The sequence below is a fragment of the Choloepus didactylus genome, chromosome 4, assembly GCF_015220235.1.
Source record: "Choloepus didactylus isolate mChoDid1 chromosome 4, mChoDid1.pri, whole genome shotgun sequence".
In the NCBI taxonomy this organism is placed as follows: Eukaryota; Metazoa; Chordata; class Mammalia; order Pilosa; family Megalonychidae; genus Choloepus; species Choloepus didactylus.
Genome location: NC_051310.1, coordinates 27,289,489 through 27,315,633, shown reverse-complemented (window position 1 = coordinate 27,315,633; position 26,145 = coordinate 27,289,489). Strand labels below are relative to the sequence as shown.

At 40.0% G+C, this 26,145-nt stretch overlaps 1 pseudogene; it reads right to left on the bottom strand.

Moving 5' to 3' along the window:
* Positions 1-24,180: 24,180 nt before the first annotated feature.
* Positions 24,181-25,308, bottom strand: LOC119533158 (annotated as a pseudogene).
* Positions 25,309-26,145: the final 837 nt, after the last annotated feature.

The window sequence follows — 26,145 nt, the reverse complement described above, 5'->3', positions numbered from 1 at the left end:
CAGATTTAACTTTCCTAATTGCTGGCTTATATTTGTACAACAGGTTGCAACTGATTCCTGTCAGCCTGGAGTATATTCAATACCAACCTCTGGCTGGTGCAGTTCTGACCTGTGACATCCTGTAATTTCTGGGAAAATCATTCAAAGTAGTTTTTGTTTCGTAACTGCTAGCAAATGTCATACAATGAGTTGGCTTAACAACAGGAATTTATAGGCTCATGGTTTCAGAGGCTAAAAGGTTGTTTCTACTGGGGTTAAAAGGTTAGGGACTGAAGAAATTTGATGTGAAATAGTGTTGTAGATTGAATCATGTTCCCTACAAAGACATATTCAAATTCTAAACCTGGGTCCTGTGTATGTGAGCTCACTTATAAATAGGATCTTCAAAAATCTTTTTGGATGAGGCCAACTTGAATCAGGGTGGGCTTTAACTGATATTACTGGAGCCCTCATAAAGAGAAGAAAACTAGACAGAAGCACAATTGACTAAGGAGAAGTGAATGCCAGAGGAGGAGACAGGAGACAGATTGCCATGTAATGGAGGCAGAGATTGAGCCACCACTAGAACACTACAGACTCTGGAGAAAGCACGGCCTGCTAATTCCTTGATTTTGGTCTTCTAGACTCCAAAACTATAACACAATAAGTTCCTGTTGTTTAAGCCAATCAGTTGTGGTATTTGCTAGAGAAGCCTTGGCAAAAACATAGAGTGCTTAAAAAATGGCATTCCCTCACTTGGCTTTGTGCCAGTTTGAATGTATTGTGTCCTCCAAACGCCATTATCTTTGATGCAATCTTGTGTGGGCAGATGTTATTAGTTTTGATTAGATTTCCTTGAGTGTTTCTTTGGAGATGCCCCCACACAGCTGTGGGTGATGACTCTGATCGGATATTTCCATGGAGGCATGGCCCCACCCATTTAGGGTGGGCCTTGATCAGTGGAGCCATATAAATGAGCTGATGGGCAGAGGGAACACAGTGCAGCTGAAAGTGACATTTTGAAGAGAAGCTACAGCCAAGAGAGACACTGTGAAGAAAGCACAGGAGTTGCAGATGAGAGACAGTTTGAAGACAGCCTTTGAAAGCAGATTCTTGCTCCAGAGAAGCTAAGAGAGGACAAATATCCCAAGTGTAACTAAGAGTGACATTTTTGAGGAACTGCAGCCTAGAGAGGAACGTCCTGGGAGAAAGCCATTTTGAAACCAGAACTTTGGAGCAGACGCCAGCCATGTGCCTTCCCAGCTAACAGAGGTTTTCCGGACACCATTGGCCATCCTCCAGTGACGGTACCCAATTGCTGATGTGTTACCTTGGACACTTTATGGCTTTAAGAATATAACTGTGTAGCCAAATAAACCCCCTTTTATAAAAGCCAATCCATCTCTGGTGTTTTGCATTCTGGCAGCATTAGCAAACTAGAACAGGCTTATACTTGAATACAAAAGTGAGTTCACTGTCGACTCCAAACACACACCCCAGGTCAGTAGTCTTCTCTTTCTGGCTGTTGGTCCTAACAGTGATAAACCCAGCTAGTTTATGAGCCTCCTCTTACTTTATGCATCCTTATACATTTTTATCTTCTTCTTTCCTTCTTTGCCTTTAATTATGTGTGATCCTAACCTCATGCCTCATGACCTCTGGAAAATAAGCAGGTGAAGTTCATTACCAGACATCCATTAACAAATGTTTTTACTACTAACTTATCATGAACGCAAAATAAATTTTCTCATTGCTTGCCTTCTGTGAGCAGCCACCTTCCGGATTTGGCCTAGTTGTTAAGCTGCAGCCTGCCCCTGAGTTCCCCCCGCCCATCGAGTGGTGCAAAGATGGCGCCCACATCCTGCTTCCGCTTTGTGATGTATGTGACAACCCTCTGTATTCACCAATCATGCTTGTATGCGTGGCGTTTGCCCATTGGATATACGTAAGGTTTATAAGAAAGTTCCCGGGCAGAGCTCGGAGAGACAGCCCACAAGGAGCCGCGCCTGACGGCCGCATCGAGGTTGTTCTCCCCCGAGGCGTCTTGCCCCGGGCGGAACCTGTAAAGAGGATGATTGCCTAGTTCCATTAAAAGCCTACATGCTTCACTGCTGCGAGTCCAGAGTGATCACGAGTGCGTCGGGTAAGACATTGTCCGCACCCTCTCTCCCCTTATCTCTCTGGTCCCCATCGCCGGCCGACCGGGGACTCGAGGCGGGGCGGAGAGAGCGCCGGACAAGTGGTGGCCCGTACGGGGAACCTCATTCGCGTTCCCCTCGACCCGACGGAGACGTGCTCCCGGGATCCGTGGCTTGACTTCCGCGACTGATCACCGCGAGAAGGTAAGCACCCCTTTTTTTCGTGCGAGGACTAGGGCCCGTGGGCGTTCAGGTAGCCCCGGGGACTCGGAAGAGCTCTCCGAGTGATTAAGAGATAGTGCCGACTGCAAGCATGGGGCAGTCTGAAAGCTCACCCCTATTAACCCCCTTAAAGACCCTTTTGAAGCAGCGGGGTATCTCAGTTAAGAAAAGTTCTCTCCAATGAAACTTGGTCATGATATAGACCGAGCGCGCCAAACGGGTGTTTGTTTGGACCCGATTCTAGTCCCAATATGGGAGACTGTTCGTGCAGTACTTGAGTTAGAATCAGCCACTGGCCTAACTACGCCCACTGCCTTGTTGCAGGCGCGACATGCACTCCAAGAGGCTCAGTCTGTTTCGTCTGCGGAGGGCACCCATAAGGGCAAGCCGCCAGAGTCGAGTACTAGTTCTGATAGTTCTGACTCAGATTCTGAAAGCGAGGCAGACGAGGGACCGGAAGCATCCCCGCTAATTGAGTGGGAGGAGCCTCCCGCCACACCCGTGCGGCCTTCCGCCCCGCCAATGTCTACCGCTGCACCCCCAGGGACACCCCAGCTCCTAACTGACGCCTTGGGCGGTCCCACCAAAGGACCTCGCCGAGAGCTCCCTCTAGTGGCCATGCCCAGTAAATGTAATTATCCTTTGCTGCCAGACCCGGAAACCCCGATGGGCCGGTCAGGGGAGGGGCAACCTTTGCCGTACCCCCCGCCCGAGTACAAAGGCCCTGACCCGGTGCTCAGCTGGGCCAGAGGCTCTGTTTGTGTTTTTCCCCAGGAACCAGGACGTCAACCAGTGTGGGTTCCGGAAAGACTGGTGAGAACCGTGCAGTCGCCTGAGAACACCCAAGAACTGCAGCCTGACGGGTCGTTAAACCCCCAACGTGACCTGTTGGATCCAGTCCTCAACTCGCGTGATGAGCGGTCAAATGATGTCGACGGTGTCGACCACTCCCCAGCAGACCGGGAAGAGGGCCAGGAATATTGACCTTTTTTCCCTCCTGGTTCTCTTGGCCTAATCTGACCACTTGGGTTCTCCTCGCTATAGGGTTGTTGGTGGGTTTAGTAATCGTCAAATGCCTGTTAGAACGCTTGTTTCAAGCACAGCAGCAACTGCGCGTTACCACTATGATGGCTATGTCTTCAACCTGTAGTACTTCTGACAGTAGCTTCTATACTGATCGATCCCCGTCCCGGCCACTCGGGGTGGGGCGCTCTGGGGCCAGGTTCGCGGCAAAGTCCATGGCCGTATCCCGGATATAACATATAACTCCAGCAGTCTTAATTTTTGTCTCAGGTAGATCTCTTGGGCAGAGTCCTAGTTGTGGCCAGACGGGACCCCTGCCATTGCACAGAGGCTCCTAGTGACGCCCTCGGCACTGGCTACCTTTCCCCTAACCCTCTTGTCCCCCAGTTGCGAGACTGAGTACTGCAAGGAGAGCCACATGGTTTCCAGCTCATGGGCTCTCCGGTCTCTATATGAAGTGAGCATTCTGGTCGGTGCCAGAGGTCCCACCTCAGTATGGCCGGGACCTAGTCCAGACTCCCCAAAGCACCAAAAAATACGTTGTGGGCCATCTTGGTCCACGGGAGCACATTCATCACTGGAGACACTGGGGCATAAAAAACAAAAAAGGGGGAGATGTGAGCAGCCACCTTCCGGATTTGGCCTAGTTGTTAAGCTGCAGCCTGCCCCTGAGTTCCCCCCGCCCATCGAGTGGTGCAAAGATGGCGCCCACATCCTGCTTCCGCTTTGTGATGTATGTGACAACCCTCTGTATTCACCAATCATGCTTGTATGCGTGGCGTTTGCCCATTGGATATACGTAAGGTTTATAAGAAAGTTCCCGGGCAGAGCTCGGAGAGACAGCCCACAAGGAGCCGCGCCTGACGGCCGCATCGAGGTTGTTCTCCCCCGAGGCGTCTTGCCCCGGGCGGAACCTGTAAAGAGGATGATTGCCTAGTTCCATTAAAAGCCTACATGCTTCACTGCTGCGAGTCCAGAGTGATCACGAGTGCGTCGGGTAAGACATTGTCCGCACCCTCTCTCCCCTTATCTCTCTGGTCCCCATCGCCGGCCGACCGGGGACTCGAGGCGGGGCGGAGAGAGCGCCGGACAGCCTTCCATTCCAAGTATGGTCAATCCTTGAATGTACTTCTTGGAGTTCAGTTTTCTGTTAAGAGTTTAGTTTTTCTTTTACATTTTTCTCTCTTTTTCTCCTCTTTTCTAGGATCAATGGTTTATTTTACTGGTACTCACATGGTCCCTGTATTTGTTAGTGGAAGACAAAACTTCCTGGTTCCATCTTAGAATGGTTATGGTGGCACCTTATAGATTCTTCAAAGTGAAGAAACTGCAAATTCGACAGATATTTAAAACTGAGTCATTCTACTGTGATGTCATTTTGTGGGATTTCCAGAGAAGACCTTTCTTGTCCCCCATTGCTGGAGGTCTCTCAAATTTATTTTCCTCCACCGGGTTAATGCATTTCTTTTGGCTGATGATTAATTAGTTCTCCTTCAGACCCAGGAATTCTTCTTGCTAAGGACTCCTCCTCAATCCAGGCAGCCTTCTTGGGCAGAATTTAGGTCACCCCATTCCAGTTCTCTCTGACTATATAGAAGCTGTCCCCAAATCTGTAACTTCTTTTACACCACTATCAGAGGAGTTTCGCAGCTACAGTCCCTTTCCCTTTAGATTTCTCAAGCATTTTATCAGTCCACTGTAGTCTCTAAGGCCAATAGAAAGCAGGTAAAGCTCTTTGAGGCATCCCACTGTTCCCCCTTTCCTTGTCTTTGAAGATAAGGTAAGGGCTTTTTAGCCTCCTTCCCATGGCAGACATAGAGAACTCAAAGCACCCTGGTGGCTTTCTCCCAACATTTCTCCTCTGGTCTCTCCAGCTTCTTTAAAGACTGGAAGTGAATGTTCATCTAAGTGTTGGAAATCTGTCTCTTCACTGCCTCTTTTGTTCAAAGGACTTGCATTTTGGAATTTGGTAGTCATTCATGCCTATAATCTCAGAATCTCAGTTGAAGCTGATTTTAACATAGTTCCATGTTCACATCTGCAAGAACCTAAAGTGTAGAACAACAGCTATTCAGACAAAATCACACCAAAGTTGGTTCTCTTAGACAAACCTCATCAAAAACTTTAGTCCATTTCTCCTTAAGAGGATTGGAAATAAATATAGCAATCTTGTTTTATTATTTGTATTTTTTAATATAGCAATGCTTAAGTTAATGGGATTGTAAACTAAATTGGTCTTACTCTGTTGTGTGAGTGCAGCCAACCTCAATTAATACTACTATTTTCTTTAGAAATCCCCAAGTAAGGCATGTGGATTGGCTAAAATGCAGTTGACTAGAATGTAAACTCATCGAGAGCGGGGATTGTATAGAAAATCTCTTCTACCCCATCTCACAGTGTTTTGTCCCTTGTTTTATTACAGTCATTGCTATGGCAAACAGTTACATGCAGATCTGTCAGCATCTTACCTCAACTCTACTGCAAATCTCTTGCTTTTGGCCCTTGATTTTCTCTGCAACTTCTACCTGGGATGACTTTAGGAATCTGCTCAGGTATTTTGATACATGCAAAAGAGAGTTAATTTCCATGGGGCAACTTTTAGCAGTTGGGGAGCAATTTCTGTGTCAACTAGACAATTTTGAGGTGCCCATACATAGCTCATCAGCGATCCCCCTGGAATTTTGCCTTTGTTGCTCAATTATTCAACCTTAAGTTAACTTCCCCTGCTTATTTGTATTGGTCTTCCCATACTACAGTTATTTGGGTCCATTTTCCCAAATTAAAGTTCATTCATTCAAGCCCTTATCACAGGCTCTTTTTAAGAGGAGCTAGGTTAAGCCCATAATTTCTGTTCTTTAGTCACTGTAGGATTCCAGTCACTTAGAGCAGTTCCTGGAACATGGCAAGCACTCCAGAAATAAAATTTTTGAATAAATGACTGAATTACAGTAACAGTATGGTATCTAGAGGATGGACAAGATAAGTGGCATTCCTTGCAGAATGCAGCTTTAAGAAAGTTTATTCCTCTGTGGGTTGTGCTATATTTTAAGACTGATCATTAATAATTGGTGCAGTAAGCATCTTTCTGATGTACTAAATGAGACATGCTGCATGGCTCTTCTTCAAAAAAGGGAGTTGCTTCTTCACTCTACCATCAGGCTCTCCAGGAAAATGATTTTTTACCAGGTAACTTACAGCAGTCTAACACACAATCCAGCAGGATGCATTGTTCTTCACTCGTAAATAATGCAAAGAAGACCCTAGGAAGATAAAGGCTAGTGATTTATTCCACATAACCTCTAGGTAAAATTCATAAATTGTGCACAGTACTGTCTGCGAATGTGACAGAAGCTATGGCACTGGATCGTGTTAACAATGGCAACCATTTCATGCATTGAGAACACAAGCAGAAGAGAATACTCCTTGCCACTCCCCTTGTGCTCTCCCCAGGGGAAAAATGGAGAAAATAATGTTTTAAGAATGAAGCACAATACTCAAGAATTTAACAATAATAAAATTGATGTAAAGAAAAAGCAGTACTACCAAATCCTTTTGTGTAAAGTTTCATCATGTAGTAAATCCATTTGTACAAGGTTGTATTGATTGTTTTCCATTTGAAAAGTTACAGAAATTTAAAAGAAATCTCTCTCTCCCTCTCTCTCTTTCTCTATCTATTGGGAGAGGTTGAAGGTAGGGGTGGCATTGTCTCCTGATGACATGGGAAAGCTTTATCTACTTCCGTCAGGATGAGAAATAGTGTGGGATTTTGAGGTCATTTGGTATTTTATTTCCATGTCTTTATTGGTAAAGGTACATACCTCAGCAAGGAGTTTTGGTTAAGGACCTGGATTATAATAATTCAGACTTTGCTCCACATTCACCATGGGAAGTCACAATATGCAACAAAAATGAGGCTCAGAAAAATCATATGTGGTTTTTCATGTTAGATGGAGGTAAAACCTTAAAAATGTCATATTACTAAACAATTTAATAAAAAAAAAGCTGGTGAGAAATAGAGCACGAACAGCTAATTCTAAAAGGCAGAGAAACAAGGAGGCAAAACCAACCAACCAAACAACAAAAAAGGAAATAAACTAAAATTACCTACCCCAACATTGGATCAAAATAGTGGCATTTGTTGCATTATTAAAGTGCCATGTTATCACAACATGTAAAATAACATGCTAGTAAAATTTACAGGACTTTATTTTGCTGGAGTCATTCAACCTTTCATCTCACCTCTTCTTTGTAACTTCATTACAGGAAAATTCCTTTTTTTCTTTTTTCTTTTACTGTGGTTTTGAATTCCCTGAAAGAATCAAAGGAGATCACTGAGATGCAGCACAAGCTTAATTAGCAAAAATGACTAAGATAATATTTTTAATTATTGCTATAGTCATTTGGCAAAGGTTAACTTTCAAGCTTAAATAAGAGCTGCTCTCATTTGCTTCTAAATGAAAGTACTGACTCTATTAAGAAAAATGAAAACATAAAAACACTCTAGTTTGATCTGTTGCATTGACCTTAAAAGAGATTGTTCGTGCTCACAATAAACATTGACTGCTTCTTTTCTCCCTTTGATCAGTACCTGGATTCCAGTTTCGCTTTAGGCATTTTTCCTTAGCAAACACTGTTTTACTAATTAATTAAAAGAAAACTTGACTGCAACAGTAAAAATGGGAAGCATCAATATTGAAATTCAGTAAGTAGCAATGGTCCTGTGCAATTATAGAGTAGCCAAAACAGTTTAGCTACCCTTGATATAAAAAAAATGCAAGTTATTAAATGAAAGTATAGCTTCCAAGTCCCTGAAAAAGTGAAAGCATTTCCACACACTTGAAACTTGACCCTTTTTTATGCTGGCTTTTTGAAGGTGTTTGCCAAAAAAGCTTAGATGTGGCTCTTTATTTTATTTTATTTTTTATTAGAGAAGTTGTAAGTTTACAGAAAAATCATGCAGAAAATAAAGAGTCCCCATATACAACAGTCATGCACGCAGTTTTCTCTATTATTAACATTTTGCATTAGTGCAGTATCTTTGTTACAATTAATGAAGCAATGTTATTATAATCATACTATTAACTTCAGTTCATAGTTTACATTAGGGTTCACTGTTAGTTTTGTATAGTCCTATGGGTTCTTAAAACTTTTTTATTCTATTAACATATATACAGCCTAAAATTTCCCATATTAACCCATTAAAATGTGTAATACTGTGGTGCTGAGTATATTTACAATGTTGTGTTTCCATCACTACCATCTATTACTAAAATTTTTCCTTCACCCTAAAAAGCTCTGTAGCAATTAAGCCTTAACTTCTCATTTCCTACCCCCACCTCATCCCTGATAGTCTGTATTAGAGTTTCTAACTCTGTGAATTTGCTTATTCTAATTATTTCATATCAGTGAAATAATACAATATTTGTCTCTTTGGTATCCTTGTCAAAAATCTGTTGGTCATAAATGTGAGGGTTGATTTCTGAATGCTTAATTCGATTCCATTGGTCTATATGTCTATCCTTAAGTCATACTGTGTTGCTTTGGTTACTGTGGCTTTGTAATATGTTTTAGGATTGGGAAGTGTGAGAACTCCAATTTCATTCTACTTTTTCAAGATGGCTTTGGCTAATCAGGGCCCTTTACCTTTTTCCATATAAATTTGATTATTGGCTTTTCTATTTCTGCAAAGAAGGCTGCTGGAATTTTTATTGGGATTGCATTGAATGTGTAAATCGATTACTTTGGGTAGAATTGACATCTTAATAATATTTAGTCTTCCAATCCATGAACATGGGATGTCCTGCCATTTATTTAGATCTTTGATTTATTTCAGCAATGTTTTATATTTTTCCATATACACACCATTACATCTTTGGCTGGATTTATTCCTAGATATTTGATTCTTGTAGTTGCTATCATACATGGAAACTTCTTCTTTATTTCTTCTACAGATAGTTCATTATTAGTGTACGTAAGCACTACTGATTTGCAGATGTTGACCTTGTGCTCCACCACTTTGATGAATTCATTTTATTAGCTCTAGAAGCTTTATTGTGGCTTTTTCAGGATTTTCTATATATAGGAGCATGCCATCTGCAAATAGGGAAAGTTTTAGTTCTTTCTTTCCAATTTGAACCTCTTTTATTTCTTTCTCTTGCCTAATTGCTCTTGCTAGAACATCCAGTACAATGCTGAATAACAGTGATGACAGTGGGCATCCTTGTCTTATTCCTGATCTTAGAGGGAAGCTTTCAGTCTTTCACTATTGAATATGATGTTAGCTGTAGGTTTTTATAAAGGGCATATAATTTTGAAGGATTTTCTTTCTATTTCTAGTCTTTATAAAAAAGTGCTTCCCATTTTTGTCAAATGCCTTTTCTGCAGCATTGAGTTGATGAGCTCAGTTGGGAAAGAATCGTCTCTTCAAAAAATGGTGCTTGGAAAAATGGATTTCCACATGCAAAAGAATGAAGGTAGACCCCTATCTACAGCATATACAAAAATCAACTCAAAATGGATCAAAGACCTAAATATAAAAACTAGAAGTATAAAACTCCAAGAAGAAAACATAGGGAAAATCTTCAGGACCTTGTTTTTAGGCATTGTTTTTATTTTTCCCTTATACTCAAAACTTTTGCAACTTAAAGGACTTGATCTTGAAAGTGAAATGATAACTCATACAATGGGAGAAAATATTTGGAAACCACATATCTGATAAGAGTTTAATATGCAGAATACATAAATAAATCTTACAACTCCACAACAAATAGATAAAAAAAAACTCAAATAAAAATTGGTCAAAAGACTTGAATAGACATTTCTCTAAAGAAGATATACAAATGGCAAAAAAGCACATGGAAAGATGTTCAACATCATTAGCTATTAGGGAAATGAAAATTAAAACCACAGTGAGATGCCATTTCACACCCTCTAGAATGGTTGCTATTAAAAAAATGGAAAATTTAAAGTGTTGGAGAGGATCTGGAGGAATTGGAATACTCATTCATTAGTGGTGGGATTGTAAAATGGTGTAGCCACTAAGGAAGACAGTTTGACAGTTCTTCAGAAAGCTGAGTGTAGAATTAACCATTTGGCCTAGCAAATCCACTCCAGGTATATACACAAAATAATTGAAAGTAGATGCTCGTATATTTATGCACTGTTATTCATAAATACATTATTCACAATTGACAATAGAATGGAAGCATCCCAAGTGTCCCTCAACCAATGAATGCATAAACTAAATGCAGTATATACATACAATGGAATATTATTCAGCCATATAAAAGGAATGGTGTTCTGATACATTTAATAACATGGTTGAACCTTGAAGACAACTTGTTGAGTGAAATACACCAGACACAAAAGGACAAATATTGTAAAATGCCCATGATATGAAGTAATTGTAATAAGCAAGTTCATGGGGTTGAAAACTAGAATATAGGTTACCAGGGGCTGGGACAGGGGTAGAGAATGGGGAGTTAATGCTTAAAACACACAGAGTTTCTATTTGGGGAGATGGAAAAAAATTGGTAATGGAGATGATCTCACAATTTTGTGAGCATAATTAACATCACTGAATTATATATTTGAATGTGATTAGAAGAAGAAATTTTGGTTATATTTATATTACTTTAAGAACAATTTTTAAAATACATAGAACTGTACAACACAATCAATGAAACCTACTGTAAACAATGGACTATAATGAACACAATTACATAAGTGTTCTTTCATCAACTGTAGCAAATGTACTATAGTAATTAAGGTGTTAGTAATAGGGTATATATGGGAACTCCGTATTTTATGCATTTCCTGTAAACTACAATGTCTCTAATGAAAAAAGAGAATCATGGCAAAAAATTGTCCTTTTGTGTCTGGCTTATTTCACTCAACATGATATCTTCAAGGTTCACCACTGTTTCAGTAGGTATAAGAACTTCTTTTTTGGGGGGTTGAATAATATTTTGTTGTATATATTTACTGCATTTTGTTTATGCATTCATCAGTTGATAGGCACTTGGACTGCTTCCAGCTTGTGGTAATTTTGAGTAGTGCTGATATGAACATTGATGTGCAAATGTCTGTTTGAGTTCCTGTTTTCAATTCTTTGGGTTATATACTTAAAAGTGAAGCTCCTGGGTCACATGGTAATTCTATACTTAAGTTTCTGAGGAACTGTCAAATTGTTTTCTACAGCAGCTGCAATATTTTACATCCACATCAACAAGTAATGAATATTCCTCATTCTCTACATTCTCTCCAACCCTTGTAGAAATCCATTTTTAAAATTTGGTGCATGAAAATGTATCTCATTTTGGTTTAGATGTGCATTTCACAAATGTATAGAGATGTCAACCATCTTTTGATCTGCTTTTTTGGCCATTTGCATTTCTCTATTCAAGCCTTGCTCATTTTTAAAATTGGGTTGTTTTCCTTTTTGTTGTTAAGTTGCAGGATTTATTTATGTATCCTGGATATTAAACCCTTATTGGAAATGTGGTTTCCAAATATTTTTTCCCATTGTGTAGGTTGCCTTTTTCCTTCCATAATGAAATCCTTTGATGCATAATTTTTTCTTCAATTTTGATGAGGTCCCATTTATCTATTTTATCTTTTTTCTCATCCTCTTGTAATGTCTAAGAAACCATTGTCAAAAACAAGGTCCTGAAGATGTGTCCCTATGTTTTTTTCTTAGGAGTTTTATAGTTTTGGTTCTTCTATTTAGACCTTCGATCCATTTTGAGCTAATTTTTCTATATGATGTCAGGTAGCAGTCTACCTTCATTCTTTTGCATACAGCTTTCCAGTTTTCCCAGCACCATTTGTTGAAGAGAAAATTCAACACTCTTTCCTCATGAAGTGGACTTGGAAACCTTGTCAAAAATCAATTGGCCATAGATGTGATGGTATATTTCTGAACTCTGAATTCAATTCCATTGTTCTCTGTGTGTCTTTCTGCAGTACCACATTGTTTTGCAATATATTTTAAAATCAGGAGGTGTGAGTCCTCCAACTTCATTTTTCCTTTCCAAGGTAGTTTTCGCTATTCAGGACCCCTGGTCCTTTCATATAAATTTGGTGATTTGTTTTTCCATTACTTCAAAGAAGGCTGTTGGAAATTTGACTGGGATTGTGTTGAATCTGTAAATTACTTCGGGGAGAATTGACATCTTAACATTTTGTCTTCTAATTCATGAATATGGAAGGTCCTTCCTTTTATTTAGATCTTCTTCGATTTCTTTTAGCAATAGATTTTTTCTTAGCTATTCTGTATTCAAATCCTTTACAACCCTGTTTAAATTTATTCCTAGATATTTGATTCTTTTAATTGTTATAAATGGAATTTTTTTCTTGATTTCATCCTCAGAATATTCATTTCTACTGCATAGAAACACCGCTGATTTTGCAGGTTGATTTTGTATTCCAGAATTTTGTAAAATTCATTTTTAGCTCTAGTAACTTTGTTGTGGGTTTTTCAGGGTTTTCTATATATAGGATCGTAGCATCTACTATTAAAGAATATTTTACTTCTTCCTTTACAATTTGGATCCCTTTTTTCCTTTTCTTTCCCAATTATTCTTGCTAGAACTTCCAGGTCAATGTTGAATAATAATGGTGAGTGTAGGCACTCTTCTCTTGATCCTGATCTTAGAGGGAAAGCTTTCAGTCTTCCACCATTGAGTCTGATATTAGCTGTATTTTTTCATCTATATCCTTTATCATGTTGAGGGCATTTCCTTCTAGTCTTAGTTTTCTGAGTGTTGTTGTTAAGAAGGAGTGCCAAATTGTGTCAAATGCCTTTTCTGCATTGATTGAGGTGATCATGTGTTTTTTCCCCTTTGTTTTGTAATGTGGTGTATTACATTAATTGATTTTCTTATGTTGAACTAGCCTTGCATTCTTGGAATAAACACAACTTGATCATGGTGTATAATTATTTTAATTGTTCTGTGGATTCAGTTTGCTAGTACTTCATTGCAGGTTTTTGAATTTATATTCATAAGTGATATTGTTTTGTAATGTTTTTCTTGTGTTACTTTTATTTGACTTTGGCATTAGTGGGAAGTAGGCCTTAAAGATTGAGTTATGAAATGTTCCTTCCTCTTCAATATTTTGGAAGAGGTTGAGCAGAATTGGTGTTAATTCTTCTTGGTATGCATGGTAAACTTGACTAGTGAAGCCACTTGGTCCTGGACTTTTTTCTTTTGTAGGTTGTCTTTGAATACCAATTAAATCTCTTTACTTGTTTTTGGTCTGTTGAGATCTTTTTCTTATTGCATCACTGTAGGTAGTTTACGTGGTAGGTAGTTCTAGGAAATTGTCTATTTCATCTAGGTTATCTAATTTGTTGGCATAGTGTTGATCATCATATCCTTATAATCTGTGGGTCAGGAGTAAGGTCCTTTTTATTTCTGATTTTAGTTATTTGTTTCCTCTATCTATTTTTCCTTGTCATTCTAGCTAAAGATTTGTCAATTTTATTGATCTTTTCATAGAAACAACTTTTGGTTTCATTTTTTTTCTGCTCTATATTTTTATTCCCTATTTTATTTAAATTTTCTTGAATCCTTGTTATTTCTTTCCTTCTGCTTGCTTTGGGTTTAGTTCACTCTTCTTTTTCTGCATTCTTCAGTTGTGAGGGTAGGTGTCTAATTTGAGACTTTTTTCTTTCTTAATATAAGCCTTTAGAGCTATATGTTTCCCTCTCAGCATTGCCTGTGCTGCATCCCCTAAATTTTGGTATGTTGTGTTTTTGCCTTAATTCAGCTCAAAATATTTCCTAATTTCCCTTGCAATTTCTTCTTTGACCCATTAGTTGTTTAACATTGTGTTTTTAAATATCCATATATTTGTGAATTTTCCAATTTCCCGGTGCTTTTGATTTATATCTGCATTTCATTGTGGCCAGAAAAGAAATATTGTATCATTTCCATATTTTTTTAAATTGAGACTTGTTTTGTTGCCAAACATATGGCCTATCCTGTAGAATGACCAATGTGCACTAGAGAAGAATGTGCATTTTTCTGCTGTTGGGTGAAGTGCTTTCTATATATCTGTTAGGTCTACTTGGTTTATACTAACACTCAAGTCTTCCATTTCCTTACTTATCTTCTGTGTAGATGCTCTATCCATTATTGAATTGGTGTGCTGAAGTCTCCTACTGTTAATGTAGAACCATTTATTTCTCCTTTCAAATCTGTCAATGTTGCTTCACAGATTTGGGGCTTTGCCATTAGGTGCATCTATATTTACAATTGTTACATCTTATTGTTGAATCGAGTCCTTTTTTTTTTAGTATGTAGTGACCTTCTTTATCCCTTGCAACAGTTTTTGACTTAGAGTCTATTTTATTTGATATTAAGGTAGCTACCCCAGCTCTCTTTTTGTTATGTGTATGGAATATTTTTTCCTGTCCTTTCACTTTCTACCTACTTATATGCTTGAATTTAAGTGTCTTGTAAAAAGCATATAGATGAATCATGCTTTTTATTCATTCTGCCAATCTCTCTTTTGACTGAAAAGTTTAATCCATTTGTATTTTAAGTAACTACTGATAATGCAGTAATTTCTTCTGCCACTTAGCTATTTGTTTTTCTCAATTCTTATACATTTTTGTTCTCAATTCTTCAGTTAATGTCTACTTTTGTATTTATTTATTTATTTATTTTTTTGGGGGAATGCTGTTTTATTAAAGTTTACTTCATTGCAAGCCAAAGAAGTTTTTTTAAATTTTATTTTGAAGTAAATTCAAAGTTATAGGAACACTTGCAAAAACAATACAAACCCCAATACACAGAACTCCAGTATACCCTGACCCCTGTCCCCTGATATCCCAATCCACCAACTTTAACATGTTGTCACACCACTATTTCTTTCCCTCCCTCCCTCCCTCCCTATCATCCATCATCTATTGCTCTGTCTTCTGAACATATGAGAGCTAGCTGCACACATCCTTGAACAAACACTATAATTCGCATATACAATTCCCATGAAAAAGAACATTCTTTTATGCAATCCCATTAAACGCAGCTAAGAAGTACAAGAGATTCAATATTGATAAAAAGCTTACATTCTATATTTCCTTTTTTTTTTCTTTTTTCTTATGTCTCAACTGTGTCCCTTTGAGCCGCCTCTCCTCCATCCTCAGATCCCATCCAGGATCATCCTTGGCATTCAATTGTCATCTATTTAAACTGTCCTTTTTTTTTTTTTCAATTGTGGAAACATATATACAGCCTAAATCTTCCCATTCCACCCCCTCCCTAGCATTTCATTAGTGGGATTAATCACATTTAGAATGTTGTAATGTGATGACCTTCCCACCATCCGTAACTAGAAATTTCCCTTCACGTCAAACAGCAACCCTATACTCATTTCTTAACTCCCCATTGCCCCTTCCCCCATTTCTCTTAATCCATACTCTACTTTTCATCTCTATGGTCATATTCTCTGATAATTTCTTTGTGTTTACTGTGGGGCTTAAAATTAACCTCTTAAATCCATAACAATCTTGTTTTTCTTTGATAACAACTTAACTTCAATAGGACACATAAACTATGTTCCTATACTCCTCCATTCCTCCACCTTTATATAGTTCTTGTCAAAAATTAAATATTTTACATTGAGTTCAAAACCACTGATTTGTCCTTAGAGTTTGGGCATTTTATATCATGCAGGAAGTAAATAGTGGAGTTACAATTCGAAAATTATTGACTTCTATTTGTATTCCATTGTGGTCAGAGAATGTGCTTTGAATATATTCAATTTTTTTTTTTTAATTTTAATTTATTGAGGCTTGTTTTATGTCCCAGCATATGGTCCATTCTGGAGAAAGATACGTGATCACTAGAGAAAGATGAGTGTCCTGGTGATTTGGGATGTAAGATTCTATATATGTCTGTTAAAATTCTCTACATCTCTTTCTCCTTTCTTTGTTTCTCTGTCGGTAGGGCTCCCTTTAGTATCTGAAGTAGGGCAGGTCTTTTATTGGCATAGTCTCTCAGCATTTGTTTGTCTGTGAAAAATTTAAGCTCTCCCTCAAATTTGAAGGAGAGTTTTGCTGGATAAAGTATTCTTGGTTGGAAATTTTTCTCTCTCAGAATTTTAAGTATGTCATACCACTGCCTTCTCGCCTCCATGGTGGCCGCTGAGTAGTCACTACTTAGTCTTATGTTGTTTCCTTTGTATGTGGTGAATTGCTTTTCTCTTGCTGCTTTCAGAACTTGCCCTTTCTCTTCAGTATTTGACAGTCTAATCAGAATATGTCTTGGAGTGGGTTTATTTGGATTCATTCTATTTGGAGTTTGCTGGGCATTTATGCTTTGTGTATTTATACTGTGTAGAAGGTTTTGGAAGTTTTCCCCAACAATTTCTTTGAATATTCTTTCTAGACCTTTACCCTTCTTTTCTCCTTCTGGGACACCAATGAGTCTTAAGTTTGGACGTTTTATTTTATCTATCGTATCCCTGAGATCCATTTTGACTTTTTTGATTTTTTCTCCATTCTTTCTTTTGTTCTTTCATTTTCTGTTCTGTGGACTTCTAGGACACTGAGTCATTGTTCAACTTCCTCTGATCTTGTGTTATGAGTATCCAGAGTCTTTTTAATTTGGCCAACAGTTTCTTTTATTTCCATAAGATCTTCTATTTTTTTCTTTATTTACTCTTGCCATGTCTTCTTTATGCTCTTCTAGGGTCTTCTTTATGTCCCTTATATCCTGGGCCATGGTCTTCTTCATGTCCTTTATATCCTTTGCCATGTTTTAATTCCTTGATTGTAGTTCTTTGATTAACTGTGTCTCTTCTGATATTTTGATTTGGGTGTTTGGAGTTGGGTTCTCCATATTGTCTGGTTTTATCATATGCATTAAGATTTTCTGTTGTTTTTGGCCTCTTGGCATTTGCTTTGCTTGATAGGGTTCTTTCAAGTTGTAAAAAAAAAAAAAACAATCTAATTTTTCAGAAATACACTTTCTCTAACAGCAGATGGTGTCTGCAAGTCACCTATTCCCTTCAAGTCAGTTCTCCTCAACTTTGTCCATGTGATGTGTGGAGAAATAATTGTTGTGGGGTTCAGTTGGTGAACTCAGTTTTGGTGTGTTGCTGGAGCTGTCTGCCCTGAATGTGGGGCATGTGTCCGGGTGGCTAGGGAGGCAGGGCAGCTTTAATATTCAATCCCCCCAGGTGTTCCCAGAGATTCAAGGCCACTGCAAGAGTCTAAGCCTTCATTTCAGTTCTGCCCCAGACCCTCTCTGTCACTGACCCACAAACCACTGGCATTGACGTAGCATCCCTGGGTTTTCCAAGTGGGCCCCCCTTCTCAGCTGTCATCTTCCAGGACTTCTGCTGAGGGAATGCTGTGCTACGTCACATGTGCATGCCGTCCCTCAAGGGAAGCCCGGGGCCACCGGGCCATGCAGGGGTGCTCTCATCCTCATGCGAAGAAGGCTGAATGGGGCATCTCAACCCCCCTCTCCTTGCACAGTTCCTCCTTCCCAGCTCTGGGACAACTGGCATGGCTCTGGGCTGTGGGCACAGCCCCAGGCAGGAGTATCTCCAGCCCACTGGGGATCCAGCTGCAAGCAGCACTGTTTCTTTCTCCTTCTGGCTCTCCTTTCCACTCCCTTGGCCCTGAGAGAATCTGCAGCAGGCTATCCTCCACACCAGACACTGAGAGGCCAGCTCAGCCCACTCCTGCCATGCTGCACTGTGTGGCTCCCACCATCACAACTGCAGCCGCTCCTGGGTTTTTCCCTCTTTTTTTTTTTTTTAAAGAACCAGTCCGTCTCCAAATGCCAACCCCTGGCTTCTCCACACCACAGTGTGGCCACAGGTCTTGGGTCTTTCAGCTGGCTTACTCACTCATTTCAGAATGCAGACTCCTGGTTTCACCAAGTGTACAGCCCCTGTGATTCTAGTAGACCTTGTCCAGCTGGTGCATTGCTGAAACCGGTATTCTGGGTCACCTTCTGGTTTTTATCTAGTATTTTTCATGGAGATGTTTTTTAGACCTGTCTCACCTAGCCACCATCTTAGGTTCTCTATTTATTTTTGATAATGTATCATTTTGAGTCTGTTGTAACTTTCTTCTGTTTATATTTTGCAAATATTTTCTTTGTGCTCATATTGGGGCTTAAATTTACATTCAAAATTTATAGGAATCACATTTGATTTGATACCAACTTAACTTCAACAGCATACACAAATACTATTGCTATACCCTTCTGTCCCCCCAACTTTTTTTTAACTTGTTAGAATTTATATATTTATATATTGTATAACCAAAACCAAATATTTATTTTCATGATTTATGCATTTTAATTTTAGAACTTGTAAGAAGGAAAAAGTGGAATTACATGCCAAAAAATACAATGCAAAAGCACTGGCATTTTTAATTACCCATGTACTAAATTTTACCAGAGGTCTTTTTTTTCTTTACACTGCTTTGATCCACTATCTAGTGCCCTTTCCTTTCTGTCTGAAGAACTCCCTTTAGCATTTATTGTAGAGCAGGTCTACTGGTGATAAACATCCTCAGTTTTTGTTTTTTGGGGATTTCCCAATCTTCTTCATTTTTGAAAGTCATTTTTGCTATATATAAAATTCCTGGTTCATAATTGTTTTCTTTTATAACTCTAATTTTTTTGCCATACTGCCTTCTTGCCTCCATGTTTTCTGAATAGATACAGGCACTTTATCTTTTTAGGACTCCCTTGTACATAATTCATTACTTTCCTCTTGAAGCTTTCAGAACCCTCTCCTTGTCTTTGGCATTCAATAGTTTGACTACCATGTGTCTGTATGTGGTTCTCTTTGAGTTTATTCTGTTTTCTGTTTGTTGGGCTTCTTGAATGTATATTCATGTCTTTCATTAAATTTGGGAATTTTCTGCCATTATTTCTTTGAATATTTCTTCTGTCCCTTTTCTCCTTCTGGCACCCCCATAATGCATATTTTGGCACTCTTGGTAGCATGCCACAAGTCTCTTAGGCTCTGTTCATATTTTTTCATTCTTTTTTATTTGTGCTTTCATCCTGAATCATTTGTCTTGTCTTCAAGTTTACTACTCGTTTTTCTGCAAGTACCAAACTGCTATTGAAATCCTCTAGGGAACTCTTCACTTCAGTTATTGTAGTCTTTAACTCCAGTATTTCTGTTTGGTTCATTTAAAAAGTTTTATCTCTTTACTGAGATTTCATATTATTCATGCATCATTTTCGTGATATATTTTAGTTCCTTCTCCATGTTTTCTTTTACTTTATTGAGCATAATGAAGTTCATTTTAAAAAAAGCTTTATTCATTATGTCCAAGTCTGGTTCATCTTTTGTTATTGTTGTTGTTGTTGTTCTTATTCAGAGGTCTCCAACACATTTTATTTTGCTGACCACTGGTTTGTAGCTTTTGAGGACCAATATCTGCATAAATTCTTATGCAATGGATGATCAATTTCAGTTCTGTAGCAGCTCACATGTCTTGCACACTGTATGTGTGGTTTCATCTCCAGAAGCACCTGTGCAAAGGCTGCTGCCTATTTGTTCCAGGAGGCCACATCTTCCAGGGAGGATCATCTTCTTGGTGGCAGTTTCCTTTGGCAAGAAGCCAATTGGAGTAGGCAGCTCCAGAGCCTGGAAGCAGAAAGTGTTTGGAAATATGCAGAGACATGGTGATTTTCTCTCACAAAGACAGGCCCTTAAGGATACAGTGCACTTGTGCTTGATAACAGGGAGCTCCCGTAATTGTCAAGTAGGCCAAAATATAAGGAGGTCTCTTTTGAGTAACACAGATAAACATCTTTTTAGGTCACCTATTTGTTCTAGAACTACAAAATTTAATTCAAAAAATATATGGATACATGAAAGATTTACATGTTTCATAAAACTAAAGTCTAGTTTTCCCCCCAATAAATTGTATTTTAGGCAAAACCCTCCCAATGCTTCTAACATAATACTTAAAGGGACATCTGAATTTTCTGGTTTGCTAATGCTGCCATTATGCAAAATACCAGAAATGGACTGGCCTTTTATAAAGGGGTTTATTTGGCTACAAATTTACAGTTCTTAGTCCATAAAAGTGTCCATACTAAGGAACCAAAAAAAGGATACCTTCACTGAAGAATGGCTGATGGCATCTGGAATACCTCTGTCAGCTGCGAAGGCATGTGACTGGCATCTGCTGGTCCCGGGTTGTGTTTCACCTCCTCTCTCAGCTGCTTTGTGTCCTTAGCATATCCAAACATCCTTCTGTCTGCAACTTGAAGCATATCTGAACATCTCTGCAGCAACCAAGCATCTCTGCAAAAGTCTCTCTCAGCTCCTCTTGGGGCATTTTGTCCTCTCTTAGCTTCTCTAGAGCAAACTCTGGGCTAGCATCTCAAAGCATCAGCAAGCATCTGAGTCTGCTCCTTTTAAAGAATTCCAGTAAACTAATCAAGATCCTTGATGAATGGGTGGGGCCACACCTCTATGGAAATAATCTTATCAAAAGTATCACCTACAGTTGTATGAGTCACATCTCCATGGAAACAACCTAATCCAAATATTCCACAACCTTGGATTAAAACATGACTTTTGGTGGGGCACAGTATATCCAAACCAGCACATTCCAACCCCTGGACCTGCAAAAGACATGTTTTTTCATATACAAAATACATTCATCCCATCGTAATATAACAAAGACTTAAATCATTTCAGTAACAATAGTTAAGTACAAGATCTTATCAAAATCAGTTACAGACATGGTCTTTTGCCTAAGGCAAAAATTCCCTCTAGCTGTGGACTTGTGAAACTTAGAACTAGGTATCTGCTTCTAATATACAAAGGAGGAACATTCATAGAATAAATGTTACTATTGCCATAGGGAGAAACTGAGAGGAAAAGCCAGGCTCAAGGAACCAAAACAGTTTAAAACCCACAGGGCAAATGTTATTAGATTTCAAAGCCTGAGAATCATCTGTAGAATGACATTTTATCCTTGGGGCTTGAGAGAGCAGGAGTCCAAACTTTTCCAAGGGCCTTTGCAGCAGCCTTTTTCTCTCCAAACCCTGGGGTGACTGTTTGAACATATCCACACATTGGGAAGACCACCTTCTCCTCAGCCCCAACCTCTTCAAACATCAGGGCAGCACCTGCACTCTCTGCCTTCTCCGGGGCACATGCTCAATCCCTTCAGAACAGTGGGGATAGGGGCCAGGCTCTTCCCAATCCCCAGGGAATGTGCTCCACCCTCTTTGAGGCCTGGGGCAGCAGCACTCTTCCTGAACATTGAGGTGGATGATCTGTCCTCTGCCTCCAGGGCAAACTCACCCTTTCCAAGTGCGTGGGTTGCTCCACTCTCCCTGCCAAAGACCTCTTGACTCCTGACCTCAGCCTTCATGGCTATGTCTTTGAAGAAGTTTTTCCTTCAATTTGTCCCTTCTCCATCCCTACTAGTCCAGATTGGTAGTGGTTCCGTCTATACAGATCTCACAAAAAAATTGTTGGCTTGGCATGAAGCATAGAGGGGTCAAAACCAAAAGACAGTAGGACTTTCCACAAATCCTTTCTGGATAACTTCATCTCCGATCCTGGCTTGTACTGAAATGACTCACTGGTTCCAGGTTTCATTACATCCTTACATGGGCACCCTTGGGTCTAACTTTCTGGAAGCCCAGAATCTTTTAAGCCATCAATTTCTGGTTTCTTTGTGCCCAAGATTTCAGTTCTTAGCTTATCTCTTTCCTCTCAAATTTTACTATAAGCTGCAAGGAGAAGCCAGGCTGCATTTTCAACTTTTAGCTTGTAAATCTTTTCAGCTATATATCCCAGCTCATCACTTTCAAATTCTGCCTTCCATCTGACACCAGGACTCAGTTTTGCCAAATTCTCCACTGCTTTAAAACAAGGATTGCCTTCCTTCCAGTTTTCAATGACACATTCAACATTTCTATCTTTAGAGTCCATATTTCTACCTGCAGTCTCTTCAAAGCAATTCAGGCCTTTTTTTATCAAGCTCCTTACATTTCCTCCAGAATCTTCCCATTATCCATTTAAAAAGCTGTTCCAACATGCTTGGTATTTGCAAACTCAGCAGCAGCACCCCACTCCTCTGGTACCAAAATCTGTTCCGGCTTGCTAATGCTGTCGTTATTCAAAATACAGAAATGGATTGGCTTTTATAAAGGGAGTTTATTTAGCTACAAATTTACAGTTCTAAGGCCATAAAAGTGTCCAAACTAAGGTATCAACAAGAAGATACTTTCACCAAAGAATGGCCGATGGTGTCCAGAACACCTCTGTTAGCTGGGAAGGCACGCAGCTGGCATCTGCTGGTTCTGGGTTGTGTTTCAGCTCCTCTCTCAGCTGCTGTGGGTCCTTAGCTTAGCATATCCAAACGTCCTTCTGTCTGCAACTCCAAGCATATCTGAACATCTCTGCAGCAACCAAGCATCTCTCCTCAAAAGTCTCTCTTAGCTCCTCTTGGGGCATTTTGTCCTCTCTTAGCTTTTCCAGAGCAAACTCTGGGCTAGCATCTCAAAGCATCAGCAAGCATCTGAGTCTGCTCCTTTTAAAGGATTCCAGTAAACTAACCAAGACCCATGCTGAATAGGTGGGGCCACACCTCCATGGGAATAATCTAATCAAAATACCCCACAAGATTGGATTAAAACAGTTGTATAAATCACATCTCCATGAAAACAATCTAATCCAAATATCCCACAGGATTGGATTAAAACATGGCTCTTGGGGGGGGGGGACATAATATAACCAAACTGGCACACGAATACACAAGGTCAATAAAAAATTTAAATATTTATTTGAATAACAAGTTTAAGCTACAAAGTTGGCAGTGCAGATTTCAACACAGTTCATGAAAAGTGTGCACAAAAAAGCATTGGCATGATGGACAAAATAATGCTGAGAATTTGGCTAAACAGTTGCTGATTTTAAGAAAACAAAAGGCCTGATATCATTATACAAAACATAAAATGTATTAAACACTACCATCCACAGACACTCTTTATTATTGATTATATTTAAAAATTATTTGCATATATAATTGTAATTGTAAATGTGTGTTATATGAGAGCCCCCTTTCAGAAAGGCAATTCCTTGTTGTACTATAGAACATCTAATTGCATTGCAAAAAGTTTCCTTTTTTGCTATCAGTAAGTTATTGACATTACTGCAAATACCTGGAAGGCTATAAACACAAAAAGAGACAAAATTTCTTTTTGTCTTCAAAGACCTTTCCATGCATAGTGAAGCGCTTAACCAGTGTAACTGAAAGCACTAGTTGGCAGTGTCCTGGGTTGGAGAAGCTCCTGAATGGTAGGACTAGACAGACTGAATCTTGCAGACATCGTGCAGCTCTCCTACTACTGGGACACCACTGTTTCATTGACCAGTTTTATCTTTCCAGGATACTGTTCGAGACAGCAAAAACAGATCAGACTTATAATGATAACTAGACATAAAATGAGAAGACACCGACTGCGGTTGACTACTGTCAGTATTGTCTGTGCCATGTGAAAACACCTTTGTAAGAGCCTGTTGGCAAGAGATGAGCATCTAAAGTTTCAAAATGAATCAACAGTATTGGATAACAATATAATTATTGTCTCCAAAGCTGCCTCAAGAGTAGGTGCATCTTCAGTTAACATAACAGGAAAAGAAGGCAATGGGCTCTACTTTATTAGTTGTATGCGCTCACAAATCTACCTAAAGTCACCAGATGTATAAACACAATGACAGCATTGTGGTTTACAGTCTTTAATTGAAGTAATGGTAAAGGAATAGATCTATGTAAAAACAAACCATGGAGCTAGTGCGGCCTAGATTAGGAGGTGGTGCTGGGCATGGGGTTCACATTCTGAGTGACCACCTGTGGGGCCACTTTGAAGATTTGGGGCTTGTCTATGATTCTGGCTGTGTGGTTGCCCTCCTCCACAATCCAAATAATCCATGCTCGGTGGTCTTCCCCATGTTTGGTGGCCTTCCCTGTACTTGGGGGACTTGATCTTGGCACAGAACCACGTGACCTGCTGGTGCGGTAAGCAGATCAGAAGGTCTCCTAAAGTCTCCGGGCAGGTCCCGTGCATGAGGCCGACCATGTTCCCGCAGGCCTTGCTCATGGTGGCCATCTTGTGGATGACAAATGACACCTGTTCCTCTGCTACTTGGCCAGGTTCTGCGTGAGGCCCAGGATCCCAAAGCGTGTGATGTATGTGGCCACATGGGCATTGAACTTGTACTTGAGCTCTGCAGCTGTTCTGTTGAGCCTTGTCATATTCATCATTGCTTCTTGGTATGACAACTCTACATGTTCCTGGGTCACCACTAGTTTAATTTTATTCCATTTTCAGGGTTGTCCAGCCACTGGTGCACATCCACAGCCACCTGCATGCCAAGAGGTTTGGTCAGAACAAGCCCATCTCCTGGTACCGTGTTATTTGACATGATGAACTTGGGCTGGCAGACAATTGTAGCAACTCCCCCTAAGATAATCCAGGGTTAAATATTGTTTGACCACCTTTCAATGACGTCCCTGCTTTCTCTGCCATGATAAAAACCCCTCTTTGTCATCTTATTGCTGAACCCAAGGAGCATGAACATGTTGCATTTCATGACCCCCCATTACTTACTGGTTGCTGGGGGCATTGGCATAGGCTATCCTGTAAGGGTCGTCTATGTTAGGGTAATTGTAGTCTGAGGTTTGCACCAAGGAGAGACTGCTATGCATCAGTGGGATGATGCACGTCACCATTCCAATGCCGAGGCTTGGCGTAACTGCTCCCAGGAAGTGCTCATCTTCTTGGAAGTGGTTCTTTTGCAAGGATTCCAGCAATTTCTGTAATACATCTTGGGGCACTCTGCAGCATGTGCTCTTCAGCTCAGTGAACCTGATCAGTTGGAAGCTCTTGTCCAATCTGTGACTTTCTGGGTTAAAGGATTCCCGGGCTGACATGGTTCTCAGGTGCACGCACTTCATAGTTAGCGCCTTCCCCTCCCTCTCCTAGTCTGCTGATTTCTTTACCGATTAACTGGCTCACTACCGTCCTCTTCCTCCTCCTCCTCCGAGATTGCCCAGGCGCTACTAGAACCAAAGTGCTGCTGCCACCAGGTGAGCAGTGAGAATGGTCAGTAGGGGGATGGGGGCAGGGGGGTATGTTGTTCCGGGGAGCCCTGGCCTGGGCCTTGGCTGCCCTCTGCACCCTGCAGGTCTGGTCGCCCACTCCTGGTGCCGGCGCGCCCTGGTTCATCTTTGTTGAGAGGTTCTGTGTTTTAATCTCATCCCCTTTGGATGAGCTATCATTTCCTGTGGGTTTTTTTTTTTTTAGTTTGTTTATCTTGTAATCTTTTTGGACACTGTACATTTTAATATTTTAATCTGTTCACTCTGGGATGTAGTCCCTGAGATTTCTGTTTCTTAATTCGCATCCTGCTAGTGATATGACAGAGATATCCTTGTGTGCCAGAAACTAACAAAGATAAATCAACACAAAATCACCTCTCCCAGTCTTTGCCATTTGGCTCTGTGTTGGTTAATGCTCTTCTTCAATGTTAACGCCTCCTATCAAGGAGATCAGCCTGATGCAGAAGTGAAGTCCAGGGTCCTCTCCATCTTTTCTGGCCTTGTGTCTTGTCCTTGGCTTGTGCTTACTCATGGCCTTAGGAATTTCCCATTTACAGGAATCTGAACGTCCCCTCTACTCCCTATGATATAAACTTTCCCCCTTCCTGGGTGCTCTACTGTATGTTTTAAAGCTTGTAATCCTTTTCCCCAGTCAGCTTTGACTTAATT